General features: G+C 34.9%; 1 pseudogene; it reads left to right on the top strand.

Moving 5' to 3' along the window:
* The first annotated feature begins 1717 nt into the window (after positions 1–1717).
* On the top strand, positions 1718–4764 carry LOC103944064 (annotated as a pseudogene).
* Positions 4765–17866: the final 13102 nt, after the last annotated feature.

The raw sequence follows: 17866 nt of genomic DNA, 5'->3' as shown, positions 1-17866 counted from the left end.
GTGCAGTGAAGAGAATATGTGATCCTGTAGCTTTTATTCCATCGCCACCACAACCTTATAGTTTGCCTTTAATTCCCAGTATAATAGCTAATATGCACACACGTTTAATAATAAGAAAATATCACTACTAGAAAATGTGCTATAGAGTACCGTTTTGAGGACACCGTTCTTCATCAGTGGCTTTGTAAACACCACTCATTAGTGTCAAACTATAAAATTTTTGAGGTAAATCTTGGTTTATTACCCTCAAGTTTCGTGGTTTTTAACATTTGGAACATGAAGTTTTTTTGGTCCCAGAGTCATACCTAAAGTGTTAATTTTGGGACAGTCTCATACATCCGTTAGTCTGGCTGTTAAGTCTCCCGTTAATTGATGACGTGGTGCCTATGCGGACAATGATTGGGCGCCACTTGTCATTAATGGGTCCATGTGGAAATTAAAAATTCAAAAAAAATAATTATTTAAAGAAAAGTAAAAATAAATAATAAAATAATAAAATAATAAAAACCAAATCCCCTTCGTCTTCCCCAGAATCCCCACCCGTGCCCACCTCCCACCCCCCATCACTCGTAACCAGTTCCCTCCATACTGCACCTCCATCCCACCCGAGCCCACCCCCTTCTCCCATCCCAAAAATCCCGTCGTCGCTCTCCTCCTCCCCACTCCACCACCCCTCGTGGTCCCCTCCTCTCCAGATCCCCCCTTAGCTCCTTCATCACTGCCTTCGACCTCCTGAACTCCCACATCAGAACCCCACGCTCTTCCTGATCTGCCTGATCTTCGCCACAACTGTTTGCTGCAACCTCGCCGTCGATACCATGAACGACTCCTCCTCCGGTCAGCAGAACACCAGCTCGTACAGTAGGATCATTAGCAGTAGCAAGCTCACGTTCCTCATTGCGTACAAGACTCCCCTGAACCCATTAAACCCATTAAGTTTCGATTCAATAGAGACCTTTTCGTCGAATTTGAGTGATAGCAGCTGGATTCTCTTCTCCATCAGCCCCCTGTTTTGTTAAGTGGGGAGAGGGAAGTGGTTGTCGGTGATGGAGGATGGGGGAAGGGGTGGGTGATGAGGGGTGAGAGGGTGGGCACGGGTGGGGATTCTGGGGAAGACGAAGAGGATCTGGGTTTTTTTTTTCTTTTTTTTCTTTCTTTCATTTAAATAATTATTTTTTTTTAATTTTTAATTTCCATGTGGACCCCTTAATGACACGTGACGCCCAATCATTGTCTACATGGGTGCCACGTCATTAGTTAGCGGAATATTTAACAGCCAAACTAACAGATGTACGAGACTGTCCCAAAATTAACACTTTAGGTATGACTCTAGGACGAAAAAAATTTCATGTACCAAATATTAAAAACCACGAAATTTAAGAGTAGTAAACTGAAATTTATCCTGACACCAAAGTTTTTTTTACATGTTTTTTCAACTTTGGTAAAAGTTTTTTTAATTTCTCTTTCAGTCTTCTTCTCCTGTTTTTTTCCGCATCTCTCTCTATCTCAATCGATCCGTCTCTCCCTCTCTTTGCATCTCACGCTCAGATCCCAACTGTCTGTCGTTCGAGAAAGAAGTTGAAGAAATGCAAGAGAAGCTTCAGGCAACGAGTCTTTAGAAGGAGAAACCGAAAAGCTCCTGAAGAAGAAGGAAGAGATCTCGAAGATCAAGAAGAAAGAGCTCCAAACAAAGGGCCAAGAGCAAGACAAGCTTCAGATGGAGTTGAAGAAGCTGCAGGAGTTCAAAGTCGTCGAGTCGGTGAAGTCCGAGACCGGATCTGAGATTCTGAGGAAGCACCGTCGTCTTCACTGTTCCTCAGATCAGTGCTCTAAGGAGGTAGTTGTTTTATATTTTTCCTAATTCGCAATGAAATTTTCCCTTTTTTTTTTTTTTTTTTTTTTTGTGTGTGTTTAATTTCTCAGATTTATTGTAATTTTTTGGGATTCCACAGTATTTTATTATGACTTTTGAGCAAATTGTGTAAAATTTGTAGTTTAGGGATTTTTGGAGGCAGAAGGGTTTAGATGGTTTAGGGGTTTGTTTTTAACCTTTGATGCCTTGTGGTCGATCAACTGGAATTTCAAAATTGGATCGTCTGTATTTTTGTTAGCTAGCTGTAGGGTTGTATGATAAGCTTGGAGGTATTTGAGCTGATCTCAGTTAAATTTATGCTTAATTATGTCCTCTAATTTTTTTAGTGTTGAAAACCTGAGAGAGACAGAGTTCGTACCTCTGGGTTATTTTTACTTTTGTCTTTAATTGTGGTAGGAACTGGACATGGTGTGGGAGCTGCATTAAAGGTTTTAGCCTTTGATTTGGAAATATGACTCCGTTGCAGAAGGACATGATTGTTAGATGAACCTGGCTATTAGGAAGACCATACCTTTGGTAGCTTCCTGCTGTGCTTAACTTCTTTTGAAAAAATATTGAAAGAAAATCCATATGATTAGTTTGTAGTTAGGGAAACTTTTCTCTTGAAGCTAGAGAACTTACTCGTATATATGTGTATCTAAGACTCCGTAGATATGTCTGTGACCTTTGATTCGCTTCTCGCTTTAGTTGTCTAGAATATGGGACGTCTAAAAATATATTGAGATCTTGAGACTTGTAACTAATGACAGATATTATAAAAGGTGCGATTTTTTCCTAGTTAATACAAGCACTCTATGCAGACACATTTGACCGTTGGATTTCATCAGTTTCTTAGTTTAAGCCATTGGATCAAATCGAACAGTTAATTAAATAGGTGTAGGCATTGAGTACCTATAAGTACTCATTGCACAAGGTGAAGATATTACATGTGGTTCAAATCCCATATATGAAGAAGGAGATAGAGAAAAATTAAGTGTCATCATCAAGTGATTATTTGTCAGGTAAACTGTAAACATTTTGTCAAGAATCCAACTAAATAAAGAATATAATGTTCTCTTCTAAATGGAAGAAAATAACTGTGTATTCTTTGACTGCGTTCACCATTTCCATATATGTAATCTGTATGATAGACTGTCATCCAAACTGTCTCTGTTGGTCATTTTCACTTGTTTGGAAAGTTTATGTATGAAGTTTCTTCTCGATCCACCAGACATACTTATAAGCTTTAATGGTTCATGGAGTTTGACTAATATTCCTGGCTAGGCTGTATATTATCTTCCTTATAACATTCCTCTCTTCTGATCCTGTGGCATGCTTGATCAGCTAGTACTAGTGGTGGCAATTTTGTTGGACTAGGTAGATCTCCAGAAGAGGCTAATGCAATCAATGACATAGATCCTCAAGCTGAAGATAGAGAGAACTCAAAGTTCAGCTTTTGCACAAATACAGTGGATATTTGGGCACTCTGAAGGAGGAGTTTATGAAGAAGAAAAAGAATGGAAAATTGCCAAAGGAAGCACGGCACCAGTTGCTTGACTGGTGGTGCAGACATTACAAGTGGCCCTACCCATCGGTATATTTTTCATACTCATCTATATCCTTGTTCATTTAGATCCTTACATTCTAGATGTACTGCAAATCCGGAACATTAATCGTGTGGATTTTTGTTGTAGTAGTTCCTATCCAGTCTAACAACATAATCAAACGTAGACATACATCATGTTGATTGTTGTCTTAGTTCATACTGATTCTAACAACATAAGCAAACATTATACCACGAATATTTGGTTTCTTGTTGTGGTAGCGCGATATATTATAAAGGGACCTTGTTTATTAAATGCAGGAGGCTCAGAAGCTAGCACTGGCAGAATAAACTGGTTTGGAACTTAAACAGATAAATAATTGGTTCATCAACCAAAGGAAACGCCATTGGAAACCTTCAGAAGACATGCAATTTGTTTTGATGGACCCAACTCTTCATCAACACCATCACTATCCCCACTTCTGTATGGACAATGCAATCTGCAATTCCTTCTCCATAGATATACTCTCCTTTGATCATCACATTTGCATGCTAATTATTACTATCAATCATATAAGATAAAGGGCTTCTGTATGCATATGTATTATGTACGCATTTTGAAGACTTCGGTGTTAATTTACATATCTAACTAGTTAACTTTTTAATTCGCCAACTAAATTATGTTGCAGAACCAACTTCTACTTTAGTCCTGCCTCTAGCTTCTCACAATTTCAAAAAGAGAAATGATTTACACACTTGTCTTAACCTGTTTTTTCTTTCATCGCGTCTCTTAACCTGTTTTTTCATGTGGAATGTTATAGAGACTCATACTTGCAAGTATATGCCTTTTATGCAGGTTGTAGGAAACAATAAAACTGTAAAGGCATACTTTTGTGTATATTTTAGTCATTTGATCCATGTGCTTATGTGTTTGCAGGTAGAGATAGCAATTACTGAGGCTCAAGCATTACGAGGAGAATGTCACTCTTAAAAAACATGTTTGGAGGTGTTCAAGAAACTGTGAAGTCTTTTAAGCGGCAATTTCCTTCAAATTTGGTGCCTGTTAAATTATATAATATTTCAAAGGTGTAACTATTCATTGTGCCACCGTTATCTAATTGGTGGTGATTGTAACAATAGAGACTTCTATATAGGCCATGGCCTTCTATTTAGTGGCTGTTTGGTGACAAGTGAGGTTTGCCACCAATGACGGTGCCCGTTCTGTATTATAGATACCAATGAAAATGGTGTTCTTTAGCCAAAATTCTAGTAGTGGATACATATGTGTGTGTGTTGTATGCGTATGTGTGTATATATGGATATATGTATGTAGTTTCAGTAATTTAATTAGACTCCTAACTCTTTCCTATTTGCATTGTTTGATTTGAATATCGCCACAAGTGAGGATTAATTTGGAGAATTGTTCGTTGACAACAGAAAGTTTGACCCGTTGAAACTGAGTATTCATACACGCTGTCCTGATATGCTTGATTACTTGTTTCGCAAACGAATTAAAAGAAGGAAAAAAAGGTCGAGCAAGAAAACTCGAAAGGACTCTGATGGAGGAAGATTCCGTAATGAAGGATGTAATATGTACAGATATTCGTATATAGATTTTTGCAGTTTAACGTGCATATGAACTGAAGGAGAGACTGATAACCAAACCTCAAAGCGCAATGACGGCCAAAAATATTGAGATGGACGGGAGAGGATATTGGTTTGGACCACGATCACATGATGGAGAAAGGCAGCCTGTTGCTAGCTCCAGGAGGAATATTTATTGACCCGTACGCAGCATATCCGACTGTTTACTTCAGCATATCCGATAGATTTTCATTTGTACCTATTTCTGATTTTGTTGTTTTCTTTCTATCATTAGAGAAATTTTTCATTGTGTTGGAAACACGTACACCGGGTGCTTTTATGTAAGTGGTGGAAATTTTTATTTTTTAAATTATTAACTTTTTAACACACAAATCCCATCATTTGTATAATGACATGTGATACACTACCTCGTGTGCCGGTCACACTGAAAAATCTCTCCTATTATTGACATATTGTCCGAGAATATATAGAGAAAGGTCAATCGTTACAACAGGTGTGAAGTTTAGAGGCATAATATATTTGCTAAGTTAATAAATTTGATCGATACAAAACACCTATATATTCTAAATCCTATACATAACTTTATTGTTAACATATACAGAAATGATAAACCCTAAACCTATTTTACGTACGTGGTATAATTTAGGCAGAAGCAAGAGGACTGGACAATATTAGTTAATCAAGACAGATGACTGCAAACATAATGTGTATAGATATTTGAATTAAACATATATAATGTTTGTATACATATGTACGGGAAGAAATTACACAACAGCTTGGTTAAGGGAAGGGGGAGGGGGAGGGGACCATGATAGCATTATATAGCAAGAAAAAAGACTCAGTAGAGAATGATGCCTCGCATATGCTGATCGATCTCCGCAGAATATCCATGTCTAATGTGCGAATCACACGATTCATGCCCTAATAAAAACCATGGCAAGCAATTCAACTTCCTGCAGCAACTCACCTTAACAAGTACATATGCATGCATATGCATGGTGCACAATTAATTAAAGGACTGTGCTGAGGGTAGGGATGAATAACAGTGCAAATCTCCTTTGGCAGAAATGATTCTGGTGCATTTACTCTTGAGTACTACCACTGGATATGCTTTCTGCCAAAGGAGAATTGCCCTGCAATTCAATAACTCTACCAATGAATATCCATATATGTGTGTGTGTGTGTGTGTGTGTGTGTCCGCACCACTTGGTATTCATGCACTTCCATCTATCGGTTTCAAATACAGTAAGCTAGCTAGCACATGTTTTTTTTTATCTTTATCTGTTGCTAACTGTAGCTGTTAATTAATATTTTATTGCTTTGGTATGAAGATGATGATTGTTTTGGCAACAAAAGTACTAGTAAATGAATAATGCTCTGAGAAAAATATACATATTCGTGCCGTTGAAGCTCAGAGGGCTAGCTGCAATTAGGAAGGCTGATCTTGTAGTTAACTTGAAAAGGTAGAGATTAGATTGTGTGAAAGACAGATATGCCTTAATTACGTTATTCAACTTCAACTTGAGAAACTCGTCTGCATTACCATGTCACAACAATGCCGATGAAAGCCTGATACAGATTGATAACTGCAAATTTGCAGTTTGATTTGTACTAAATTTTGTGCAGAGCTCAAGAACCCTAACTAGTCTTGTTTCTTGGAAAGCTAGTGCTTTCAGATGATCTTGATACAAACGTTTGAAAAGTGATTACCAGATGATTCAAAGCAACAACCACAACGGATGAAAGAGAAGTACCACTACACTAGCATTGACATAGTTAAGTCTTTGATAGTTTGTATACGTTGTGGTGCTCTGAAAGCCTGAGGTTTAAAGAAAGAAGGAATTTTTTGGTTTCAATATTTATAGATGAAACTTTACCCAAGAAATTGTGAACAGTTTTGAACTTTTCAGAGGATTAATTTCCTTCTCCACTTTCTGTTATTTTCCCTATAGTTTTGCCACAGTTGTATGAAAACTAGCTAATCCACTTTGGTTTCTAAGTGGGCTACTAATCCACATTGGTTTCTGTGATAGAATACAAACCTAATTAGAATTTCTTCTTCCACAAAACTTGTAATTTACATACTCTTTAAACAATCCTATTCCTTCTAGCCTAAGTGCTTGTGATGTATATATTTTAAAGGGGTTCACCTCAATCACTACAAGAAAAGCACCCACTAGTTACATGATTTGCAATTGTCTCTATTTGTGTTTATGAGGACAACATATGATTGTGGCCAAAATCTATAGAACAATATCGCCACAATTTGGTGATCAGATAGTTCTATTGGTGATCTAAGTGTTCTATTGGTGTTATTATTGATGTTTGACAATAAGGTATATCACCCAAATTTTCTATAAGCATGGTCACTACTCTCATTGATGAATAAAGCATCAAAATCCAATATATACATCCTATTTTTTTTATTATTGAAATCTGACTAAAATTTTGTGTGCCTAATTTTCCCCAAAAGTGCAATGGCGTGACTCAAGTCTTTAAAGTTTAAAATAAATTAACGATAAAGTTACCTATAGGTATATATTGCAAGAGGTTTTTAGTTCAATTAGTTAAAAACATTTTCTTTTGCACTTTGCACCCAAAGTCCTGAGTTAGATTTCTGCCTCTCTCGATACCACTTGTATATAAAACCCTACAAGGTTCCGTTTGTGTGCATGCGTGGATTTTTTTATCCTTAATCATAAACTGCTGAATTTACTCTCAATTTTCAATGGCATGTCACAAGCTATAGTATATTTTTTATATGTCCATACTTATCTTCATTGCTAATAACTATCTTTAGTATTTTTATGATCTTGTGAAACATCTAATAACTATCTTATTTACTCTAAAAGTTTGTTACTCCATACACATATAGACTAATTGACTTTGCCATTTTTGTAATAGAAAATTGAATGACTCCACTGATCAAAACATCTATATCCGAGCTAATTATTAACAACATAATTTTTTTGTGAAACAAAGCGGCAGGAGAATTGCTGGGTAAATATCCTTTGGCAGGAATGCATGAAGCCAACACATGCATCTCATAATTGCTGCCTGCTAATGGAGAACTGCCCTGTAATGCAACTGCAGCCAGCTGATCTTCATTCACTTCTGCAGAATGATGCCATGGAGTCCAGTACAATTTATACTGTCCAAGATGAGCATATACAATAAAACAAAGCTTTCTTCTCTTGACTCTTGACCCTTGAGTGACTTGGAACGCTTTTCATCACTTGATTTCATAAGTACTAATTCCTCTTAATTTACATTGAAAAGGATTCTGTTTCACAAATTATATATATTACAGGTTATTGATCCAAATTTTTTCTTTTGTTACAAATGACAGTTTCGATCCTTGGATTTCTAACCTGGCTAGTACCCATCACCTTACCCAGAATTGAGATTACTAGGGTTTCTGACACTTGTATTCCGTCATGCCATAAAACCATATGCTATATATCACATCAATTTAGTCAACAATTTATTACAAGGGTTTTAATTTTGTATCAATGCATATAATTATCATGTCTCTACCTCAACCTGAAAGGTCACATATAGCTTTCACACAATAGAATCAAATTAACAATGCTTGATAGGGTTATCGAGAAAATGGGGAAAAGATGAAAAAAGAGAAAGAGAACAGATTTTTTGTGGATGCTTCGTTATGCAAGATCCATATTCCATAGGCATCTTCTCCAAAATCTTTATCTTTTAGGTACGTGTAAAGTTGCAATCTCAGTTCTCATGGCTGTCATCAACAGCCAGCAGATGGACCCGAAAGTCATACTTGTGTGCAGAAACTCGAGCAAGGACGCACATATTAGCATAATGGATATTGACCACTCGGGCATGAATGATGTATGTATTAAGGATTTTCTACGGTGGTCAAAGTATAGGATACTCCGGGCTTTTTAACCGTTAGATTTTTGGTCAAAAATACAAAAATCAATAGTTAAGTAGCTAATTGTTATTAAGTTTAGAAATATCCTATATTCTGGAGTACTGTAGAATTTACGGTATGTATTAAGATATCACACTTCCATTTGTGTAACATGCATGTTCGTACACGTATGAATTTCCATACAAGAAATAGTACGTGTGCCAGATTGATGGTCCATACTCTCTTAGTGCCGAGAAGAAGACAAAGCAGAGGAAACCCTAGATGAACAAGTTGAAAATTTACATCCTTACGGACAAACTCAACTTAAGCTAACATTAGAAGACAAAGAAGAGGAAACCCTAGAAGAACAAGTTGAAAAGTTTGCATCCGTACGGACAAACTCAACTTAAATAAGCTTAGAAAACTAAAGCTAAAGCTTAAAACAGTTTAAAGGATCTGCATGTCAACAGTAGTACGCATTGTAGCATGGTGCTGATTTTTTGTTCATCAGTTGCTTCGAATTGAACTCCAAACGAGTTCAAATATTAAATGTCTTAAGAATGATGCCACAAATTCTCTTCTGTCAAATATAGATTTTATTACAACAAATTTGTATGAATATCATATTAGTTGAAGAACATCGATGAACAAAAGTCCCTTGAGATTTAGCACTTAATTGGTCAACAGGCCGCAGTGCAAATGATATATTCTCTCCAAATTTTCTTGCGTCTCCATGCGTTTGAATATTCATTAAGCTTCTGTACATAAATTCAGAGTAGTATCCCATTAGTAGAACTTGTCAACGTATATTGATTTGCTACTCTGTAAGGAGCTATTACTTAAAAAATGCATGTATTTCACGGCCAAACCAAACAATCCTAATTGTTTCAGAGTGTGAATCCAATATTGAGGAGTTAAGGGATCTTGCATTTGCTTATAAAAAGTTGCTACTCGCTATATTGACAATTGATTTTATGGTAAAACCTCAACTTTCTTCACTGATGTTCAAATTCAGATTCACCTTGAAGAGCCAATCTGCAATGATCCAGTAGCCTGTGGCAAACTACCTGTAATCATATGTACAAGTAGCCACTAGCACACATAATGAATGTGTATAGATTGGATATTAAGAAGAGATTAACTTTACAGCATAAATATGAAATATCTACAAAAACCAAGTAGAACGAATTCAAAGTCAAGTAACGGCGTTAATAATCGTATCTTGTTTCTATTCATGTATAAGTACATTAGGAGTACGGTATGTTCATGAAAAATAGAAACTGCAGTAGAATTGCTGAGCAGATCTCCTTTGGCGGACAGCGTTTCTCAATTCTTATGTAGAAGATATAGGCAGTTTGCCAAGAGGAGGCTGCTCGGTAATTCACCTGCAGTGCTTTAAAATGCTGCGGATTTTTATGACCAATAACCATGGAATTTATAGATACAAGGAAATTAATTTATGCTATTGATTTTTAATAGCCAAAAACCTTGGTATGGCACGAACTTTATTCCCTTATCTGCAATGCATATACAATTATTTCATCATGATCTCCAGCACTTGAACGAAAATTTGAGATCAAGTTGCTGACTGTGCAGAGACTAATGAGGTAGCGTTTCATTTTCAAATGTTATCACTATACTTCTACTTATATGAGGCATGCTCACTATACTTCTACTTATGAGGATTACATATTTTTTGTATCATATTTACTGATCAACTAATTACGCACACTACACGTACACAAATTCCTTGTGTATGTGAATAAATCAATCTCTTTTATAGAATGAGAGAGAGAGAAAGACGCATTTCTTCGTCTGCCGTATACTATTGTAAGACAGTGGTCCAACATATGTGGATGTCCATCGTTGGAAAGCCCAACACATCCGAATATATATGTGGTCATTCTACAAATATCAGAGCAAATATTTTGCTTTTACCTAAAGAAAAAAAAACAAATAGTACAACATATAGAAGAAGATAATGTTCATACAGTACAGAGAATGTGAAGAGAAAAAAAAACGGCTATCCATTTTCTCTCTTTCTTAAGGTTTCTCTTGTTCGAGAATCGATCATATGACAAAATAATATACAATTAATATATAAGAATTTTTATCCTTAATATATTGGTGATATTAATGGTGGATCATGCTGGATAGGTTTGAGTTAATTACTAGGCTTGAACATGCTTCCTGAAGTTGGGATTTAGTAGAGGAATGATCCTCAGCACCTGACAATTCTTCTAGTTATGGATATGCTTAGCTATTCCGAACATGTAAACCGTGTCGAATTGAAGTAGCAAATGCTACTGCTTTTTCGACACAAGCACGTACCAACCTTAAGGGTTTGACAGACCGTTGCTTAGGGTTTACAACTACAATGAGATCGAAGAGAAAATCAGACTCCAAAATTGAGAGACATAAGGCAACATTTTAGATTAAGGCTTTTCTTTATGTCTGTCTCACTACAAAGGACCTAGAAGTTGAATTCATCTGCACGGTACTGCAGACAATTTTTACGGTATACAGGATCCAAGTGTGCAACTGTATGGTATTATTCGTGTCAAATGTGGACTACTCAATACTCACACATGACAGATGCATGAGATTTAGGATAATATCATTCATTGATGAATTGAAGGAGATGAGTTTATATATAACATTTCTTCTAAAAGAAGTCATATTGAGAATGAAATGCAGCTCTATACATTGGTTGTTAAATTGTAATCTTGTTTTGGCCCAAAGATAATTGATCCAACCCATACACAAAGAAAGATCCATGCACATGCTAGAGAATTCTAGCAAAGTTCAAGTTGGTGGAAGAGTCTAGAAGAATGGTGAGGATTCCACCAACATACAAGATTAGTGTAGATAATTCTAGCTTAGGAAGGTAGTGGAATTATCTAGATATCTCTAGCATGATGCTTCCATGCTTCTCCAAGGTTCCATCCATGCCTATAAAAGGAGAAGGCATCCACACCATTTGTAACAACCAAGAGAGCAATTAGTGAGAAGTGAGAGTGTTAAGTGAGAAGTGAGAAGAAGCAACAAAGCTTCTAAGAGTGTTTGAGTGTTTCCTCTTGTACTAAGTTTGCGAGTGAATAAAAATCTTGTGTAATACTTTGAGTATTCTTTCTTTCTCTTGCCTATCAAATTCCGCTACATTACATTCTCCTTTGTGAGATAAACATCTCCAAAGTAGTGAAGCATTTTTAAACCCCAACATTGGTATCAATGAAATGGTCCTTCAATACTGATTATCTTTAAACCCTATATTAAAATTTATTGCAACAATTAATTATGTATAACTTTAGAATTCACATGACCTCAATCATCGTATACAAAGGGTTTAGATTCAGAAAATTTTCAAGTGTGACGGAGCTTCAGGCTTCAGACAGCTCCTAAATTCACAGGCAGCTGCTTGCACTTTCTGCCGATTCCCTTATTGAGGCTGTAGTACTCCAGAAACACGGATCATCACTGAGAAGTTAAACGAGAAAGGAAAAAAAATGAGAAAGAAAATCATCATGCTCAATCAGTTTTCGAATCAATGTTAATACCAAGGTGAGAAAACAACTGGTACCTGACCTGAGGCATGCATGCAGAGTTTAATTCTCCTTAGAGACATTAGTAATTGCTAAATAATCAAAAATTCAGGTTTTAGGTTTAATTTGCACTAACTCTAATGTATACATATACCGACATCAATTATCATGGTATAGTACATTGTAAAAAATTAACACACTGCTGTTGGGAAATGATGAATGAATGAATTTCAACTGCATGCCAATCCTAACAGAAAAGTGAAATATAGCTGGATCAGGGTTTGAACAATTGTGATTGTCTCACATCTCCTTATTCTCCAATAGAGCATGCAAAAGAGTGCAGAAGAATTGCCGAGCAAATCTCCTTTGGCATAAAGCACACTGCAAAAGTAATGCAAGGCTGGCCAGCTTGCTCAGCCAGAATTAAGCATTTGTAATTGTAAGTGGCTACATGCCAGAGGAGACTTTGCCCTGTAATTTATGCATCTGCATAACCGAAGGTTTAAGTTGCAGAGTGATGAAGTGGAGACGGTTATTTATGGCAACCGAGAGAGCATATGCCAGGGATCCTAAAAAACTATTCTTTCATTTTGTTTGTTGAAAAGTACAAGCTTCAAAGACTTTAATTATCCAGAAATGCCTCCGACTTTTAAATGGTAGGAAAACTTTAGCTGCACAGAATACTACTCTCTTTTTTTGTTACTTGCTGTAAAGACTTCATGAAGCTGATTATTCTGAATTGAATCGTGATGTTAAGTGGATTAAGTAATATGTTGCTGCACTAGAAGAGAAAAATTAACTCTGATGAATCAACTTCACAGTACTAATATTCAGTGTCATATACACATGAGAGATTAATAGTCTAATGCTTTTTATAGAGGGTTCTTATACTTAATGATACATCCCCTAATAATTTAGTCGCCGTCGTATCAACAGGTCATTTTACAAGCTTGCTAGGACGTGGAACATCAAAAGGTCAGAGTTGAAAATCGTGAAAAAGAAAATTTATGAGAAGGAAGATTCAGAGCATGTTCTCAATATATCTTTTTCTTCTACTTGTAGTCTTGTAATGTCACCTTCATTGCTTGCAGGACCAGCCAAATGGACCTAACAAAATCTGACCGTTGAGCAAAAACTGGAGGGTGCATTCACTCATGTGGTGCATATATGCATTCGAACATACGGATTCATTTCCAGGTCCAAAAACTAGAGTGTTTTTAGGAGTGAGTCCAATTATCAAATTATATGTTTTTATTTCTTTTATACTCATTTTATATTTTCTAAAAATATTAAAAATCAATTAAAATCTTCTAATATTATGCATTTTCCAACTCCAAAAGAATATATTTAATATCTTATAACAAAAAAAAAACTAATATACTAACATAAATTTATCTGCAAAACATTCTACCCTAACTCAAGTAACAAATATATGAATGTATATAATACCTATACGTGAGATATGAAATCTAATTAAAAGGTAAAAAAACATAACATACCTACAAGCAAGACACATTAATCTGTGACAGGTTGATTATAAAAAAAGAATCTATCATATAGGTAGATAAAATAATTAACCTGTGATATAGGTTGATTATAAAAATTAAAAATAAAATCTATAAATGGGGTTTAAAGCAGGAGGAAGAACGAGAAATAACAAAAAGATAAATAAAAAGAAATAAGCAAAGAGATAATTGGGAAGAAATTTGATTTTTATAATAAATCTTATCATTGAACAGATAACTATTGATAATTAAATAATTAAATATAACAAATTGGACTTATTTTAATAAACTAGACTATTCCTACTATTAGCTCAAAAAATTGGACTTATATCAAGTTTCCCGAATTTTCTTTTTTCATTATATATATTTCTAGAGGACTATGTTGGCATGATCAGTTACCCTATTTCAGGGGATTTTATTTATTTCTTATTATATATAGCAGTCCCACTGTACTTAGCTAGGTTTTGCCTATTGTATTTTAATTGCTTGTAAATTCCTATATATCTCTAACTTAGAGGGATAATAATTACATTAATTCCCCTCTTAAGGATGAGCTCTCCCCACTTGTAAATAACGTATTATCACCATAGAAATTTCATAATAAGAACTATTCAATGTCTTAATCTTGATTCGAAGATCATTCATACAAAAATTTATTCTAATAAGAGATCGTTTAGTCATTTAAATACTGTTCATTAGTTGATACATTTGATTTGAATGACTAAAAGATTTCCGATTCGAATGATTTTTTGTAGGAATAATTCTCAAATGAAGATCAAGACATTGAACTTAACTAATACAAAAATTAAGACATTGAATGGTTTAGACATTGAAATTTTTACAGTAAATATATGTTTGCAAATGGGGGAATGAGACCATCCCCAAAATGGGGAATGTAAGTATTATTCAATTTGGAGAGGAATAATAATATATAAAAAATTCCTTAACCTTAGCCTTTAGAATGTAGCAAAGCATACAACTGCACCTTCCTGAAGAACTAAACTCAAACATACAGACTAAATTTTAAAGGGTATAATAATGAAACTTCTGATAGGCTTCTACGGTTCTACCCAAAGAAAATTAAAAAAAACGATGAATATGTTCATCTGCTGGAACACATAAGCTTGGGTATTGGATCTAAGTTAGTGCAAAATTTCTGCACAAACCTTCTGCTGGAACACATAAGCTTGAGTGACTTATGAGGCTGCAGCATATGCCCTAGAACTGAAGTATATCCTTAAACCATCACTACGAGGCGAAAATTAGAGGCTGTCCTTATGTAACGTTTACACCAAATGCTGAATATGAATTGGACCTCCAATATGTTAAGTTCATGTGAGAATTATGATGGAAGATGCTGAAGCATATATGACATATGTGTGTTCTGATATATATTCTTTTTTCTTTTTCCACTCTCACATCCCATTGTATGCGGAAGTTCGAGACTGCCATTTACAACTGTTCTTTCTGCATGCCATTATCTCAACGTACATGTCCTTTTTGTCAAATAGTAGAAGGAAAATTTTATTTGAACCTATATAACTTCATTTTACACCGAATTTATTTTGTACACTTATCTTATTTTTAATTAAACTATCAATATCTCTTTAAACATTAATTTACTACCTAAACTACCATGACAAACCTAATTCAATATGTAAATTTATTTTTACATCAATTTAAAAAATAAACTCAAAATTAAAGCATATGTTCTCTTGTCTAACGTTCTCTCCCTCCAACAAGGCCGACATTTTTCCTTTCAATTTCTTATGATTTAATAGAAATTGAAATCGAAATTAATAAGGATGGGTGAGAATTAATTTATCGATTAGGGTTAGCAGGAGGATGGCATAAAACCATCCTACCGTATTGGAAAAACTTGATCTTTTGAGGCTAAGTTCCATAAAGAAGTGGGCGATTGCCATGTTGGAAAAGCTTGATAACACCTTTGTTGCCTATTTTCTGATGATTTTATGAGCAAGTTAGGGTGCGAGAAATTCAAGGCTATGGAATGAGAAGATTGATTAGGTCAACTTGGTCGTCTCTTGAACTCTGGAACTAAAAAGAAACAAACAAAAAAATTTGCATAACGATTCATACCTTAGTTGGAGGATCCAAAACATCAAAATCACCATCAATCCATAAGAAAGAACTTGTTGAGCGTCTTAAGGTACCGAATAGAACATTAGAGAAAGATTGCTTGATGGTTAGGATTTGATTACTGGGAGTGTATCTATTGATAAATTAGTTTTATTACTAATTTTATTGTGCATTTGATGGTAATTGTACAATAAAGTAATAAAGACAATTCTCATTTAAAATTTAAGTTGCGTGTAGAGTAAAATTATATGGATTCAAATAAAATTGGTTAAAATATTCATCAAATTTCTAATTCTAATTCTAATTTTTTAAAAAAAAAAACATCCAATTTCAAATATGGGCCTTCCCTCCGTACTTTATATATGTTGGCCCTCGAGGCATGGACCTTATATATGTAGGCCCATGATATTGAGGCATGGACTTTAAGGGTCTGTTTGATGGGTTGGTTGGGATAAATTATGACCAATTAAAATGGACTTGAGTTCAATCATTTATTTGTTGTGTCAAAATGTGAGAGGATGTGATTGGACATAATGGGTTATAAATCCACAATAAAGTGGATTATGTAACTTATCCTTATATATGTGTTACAAGTTATGTCTTACATGTCCATCTCATTCAGTCCACCAAACGAGTCATTAAGGACTTGTGATACATTAAGTTGGATTGTATCCAATCTCAAGTTAACATCTCAACAAAAGACCAAATATGAATAAATCAACTAAATTGAGGCTCTGCCCAATTGCAACACATTAGGGCACGCATTAGAGTCAAACTGAATATCACTCTCCTCAAGTTTGCTCTGTTTAATTATTTTTGAGCTCAAACTAAGTTTTATTTGCTTCTTATACGAGTTTTATTTGCTTCTTATACGAGCCGAGTTCAATCAAGTTTAAAATTTTCAAGCTTGATACAGAGCTTATGTTGTTTCGAACTATTTACCATAATATGTTGGTCCAATCTTGTAACAGAAATTTGCAATTTGGCCGCACATTTTCAAACATAAACAATATAACACAAAATTTTCAAACATAATAATTTAAGATAGTTAGATAAACGTCTTTTTCTGTTTTGATGATTGGAACCCAGTGAGAAGTTAGTGCATCACAATTAAGGTTTCTTTTGAAACAAAAGAAAATAAGGGGATTTAATAATAAAAGGTCAGATTGAATATAGTCAATCTAAGCTCAGAAAAAACGTAAATATGATTCTTTAAAAGAAAAATTTCCAAAAACTCCTTAGAAAAAACGTAACCTATTCTTATATTCACTGTTGAAACAACCAAGAGACCATGCTATGTCAGCAAAAATAATGCTTCTTCAACCTTGACAAAATGGGATAAGTGAGACACAAAACAATAGTGCAGTGAAGCACAATAACGTGGAAGGGGTAAAGTGAGATTTATGTAGAGTTATATGAGACATTGCTAATAATAAGCATATTAATAAAACATGTCATATAGTATGGATGAACTCTTTTTGTGTACTTGCCATATTAATCTATGGTATGAATAATTAGATACACATGTTGTTGGTGGAGTCAGAAATCGACCTTTAATCATATGTGTGGAATTTTAGTCAATGGAAAAGGAGTTCTGGAAAATTATTCTCTAGTACATGCAAACTCCTGTCAAATTAATAAGCTATCTTTATTCCGGGGACAATCAATATTTGATTCACATCCATACAATTAAATAATGAATATTATCCTTCGTTTTTAAGAAATAAACACCAAATAAGATCATGTTTGAGACATGATTATTGATAAACAAACCTTAGTATCATATAAATCACCTAGTCTTGGCTACTTTTCAAAAATAGGATTGCGCTTTTGGCC

Source organism: the organism of the source record quoted next, unplaced genomic scaffold (genome assembly GCF_019419815.1).
Source record: "Pyrus x bretschneideri cultivar Hongxiangsu unplaced genomic scaffold, Pyrus_bretschneideri_v1 Contig33, whole genome shotgun sequence".
In the NCBI taxonomy this organism is placed as follows: Eukaryota; Viridiplantae; Streptophyta; class Magnoliopsida; order Rosales; family Rosaceae; genus Pyrus; species Pyrus x bretschneideri.
This window is presented reverse-complemented; position numbering and strand designations above follow the sequence as displayed.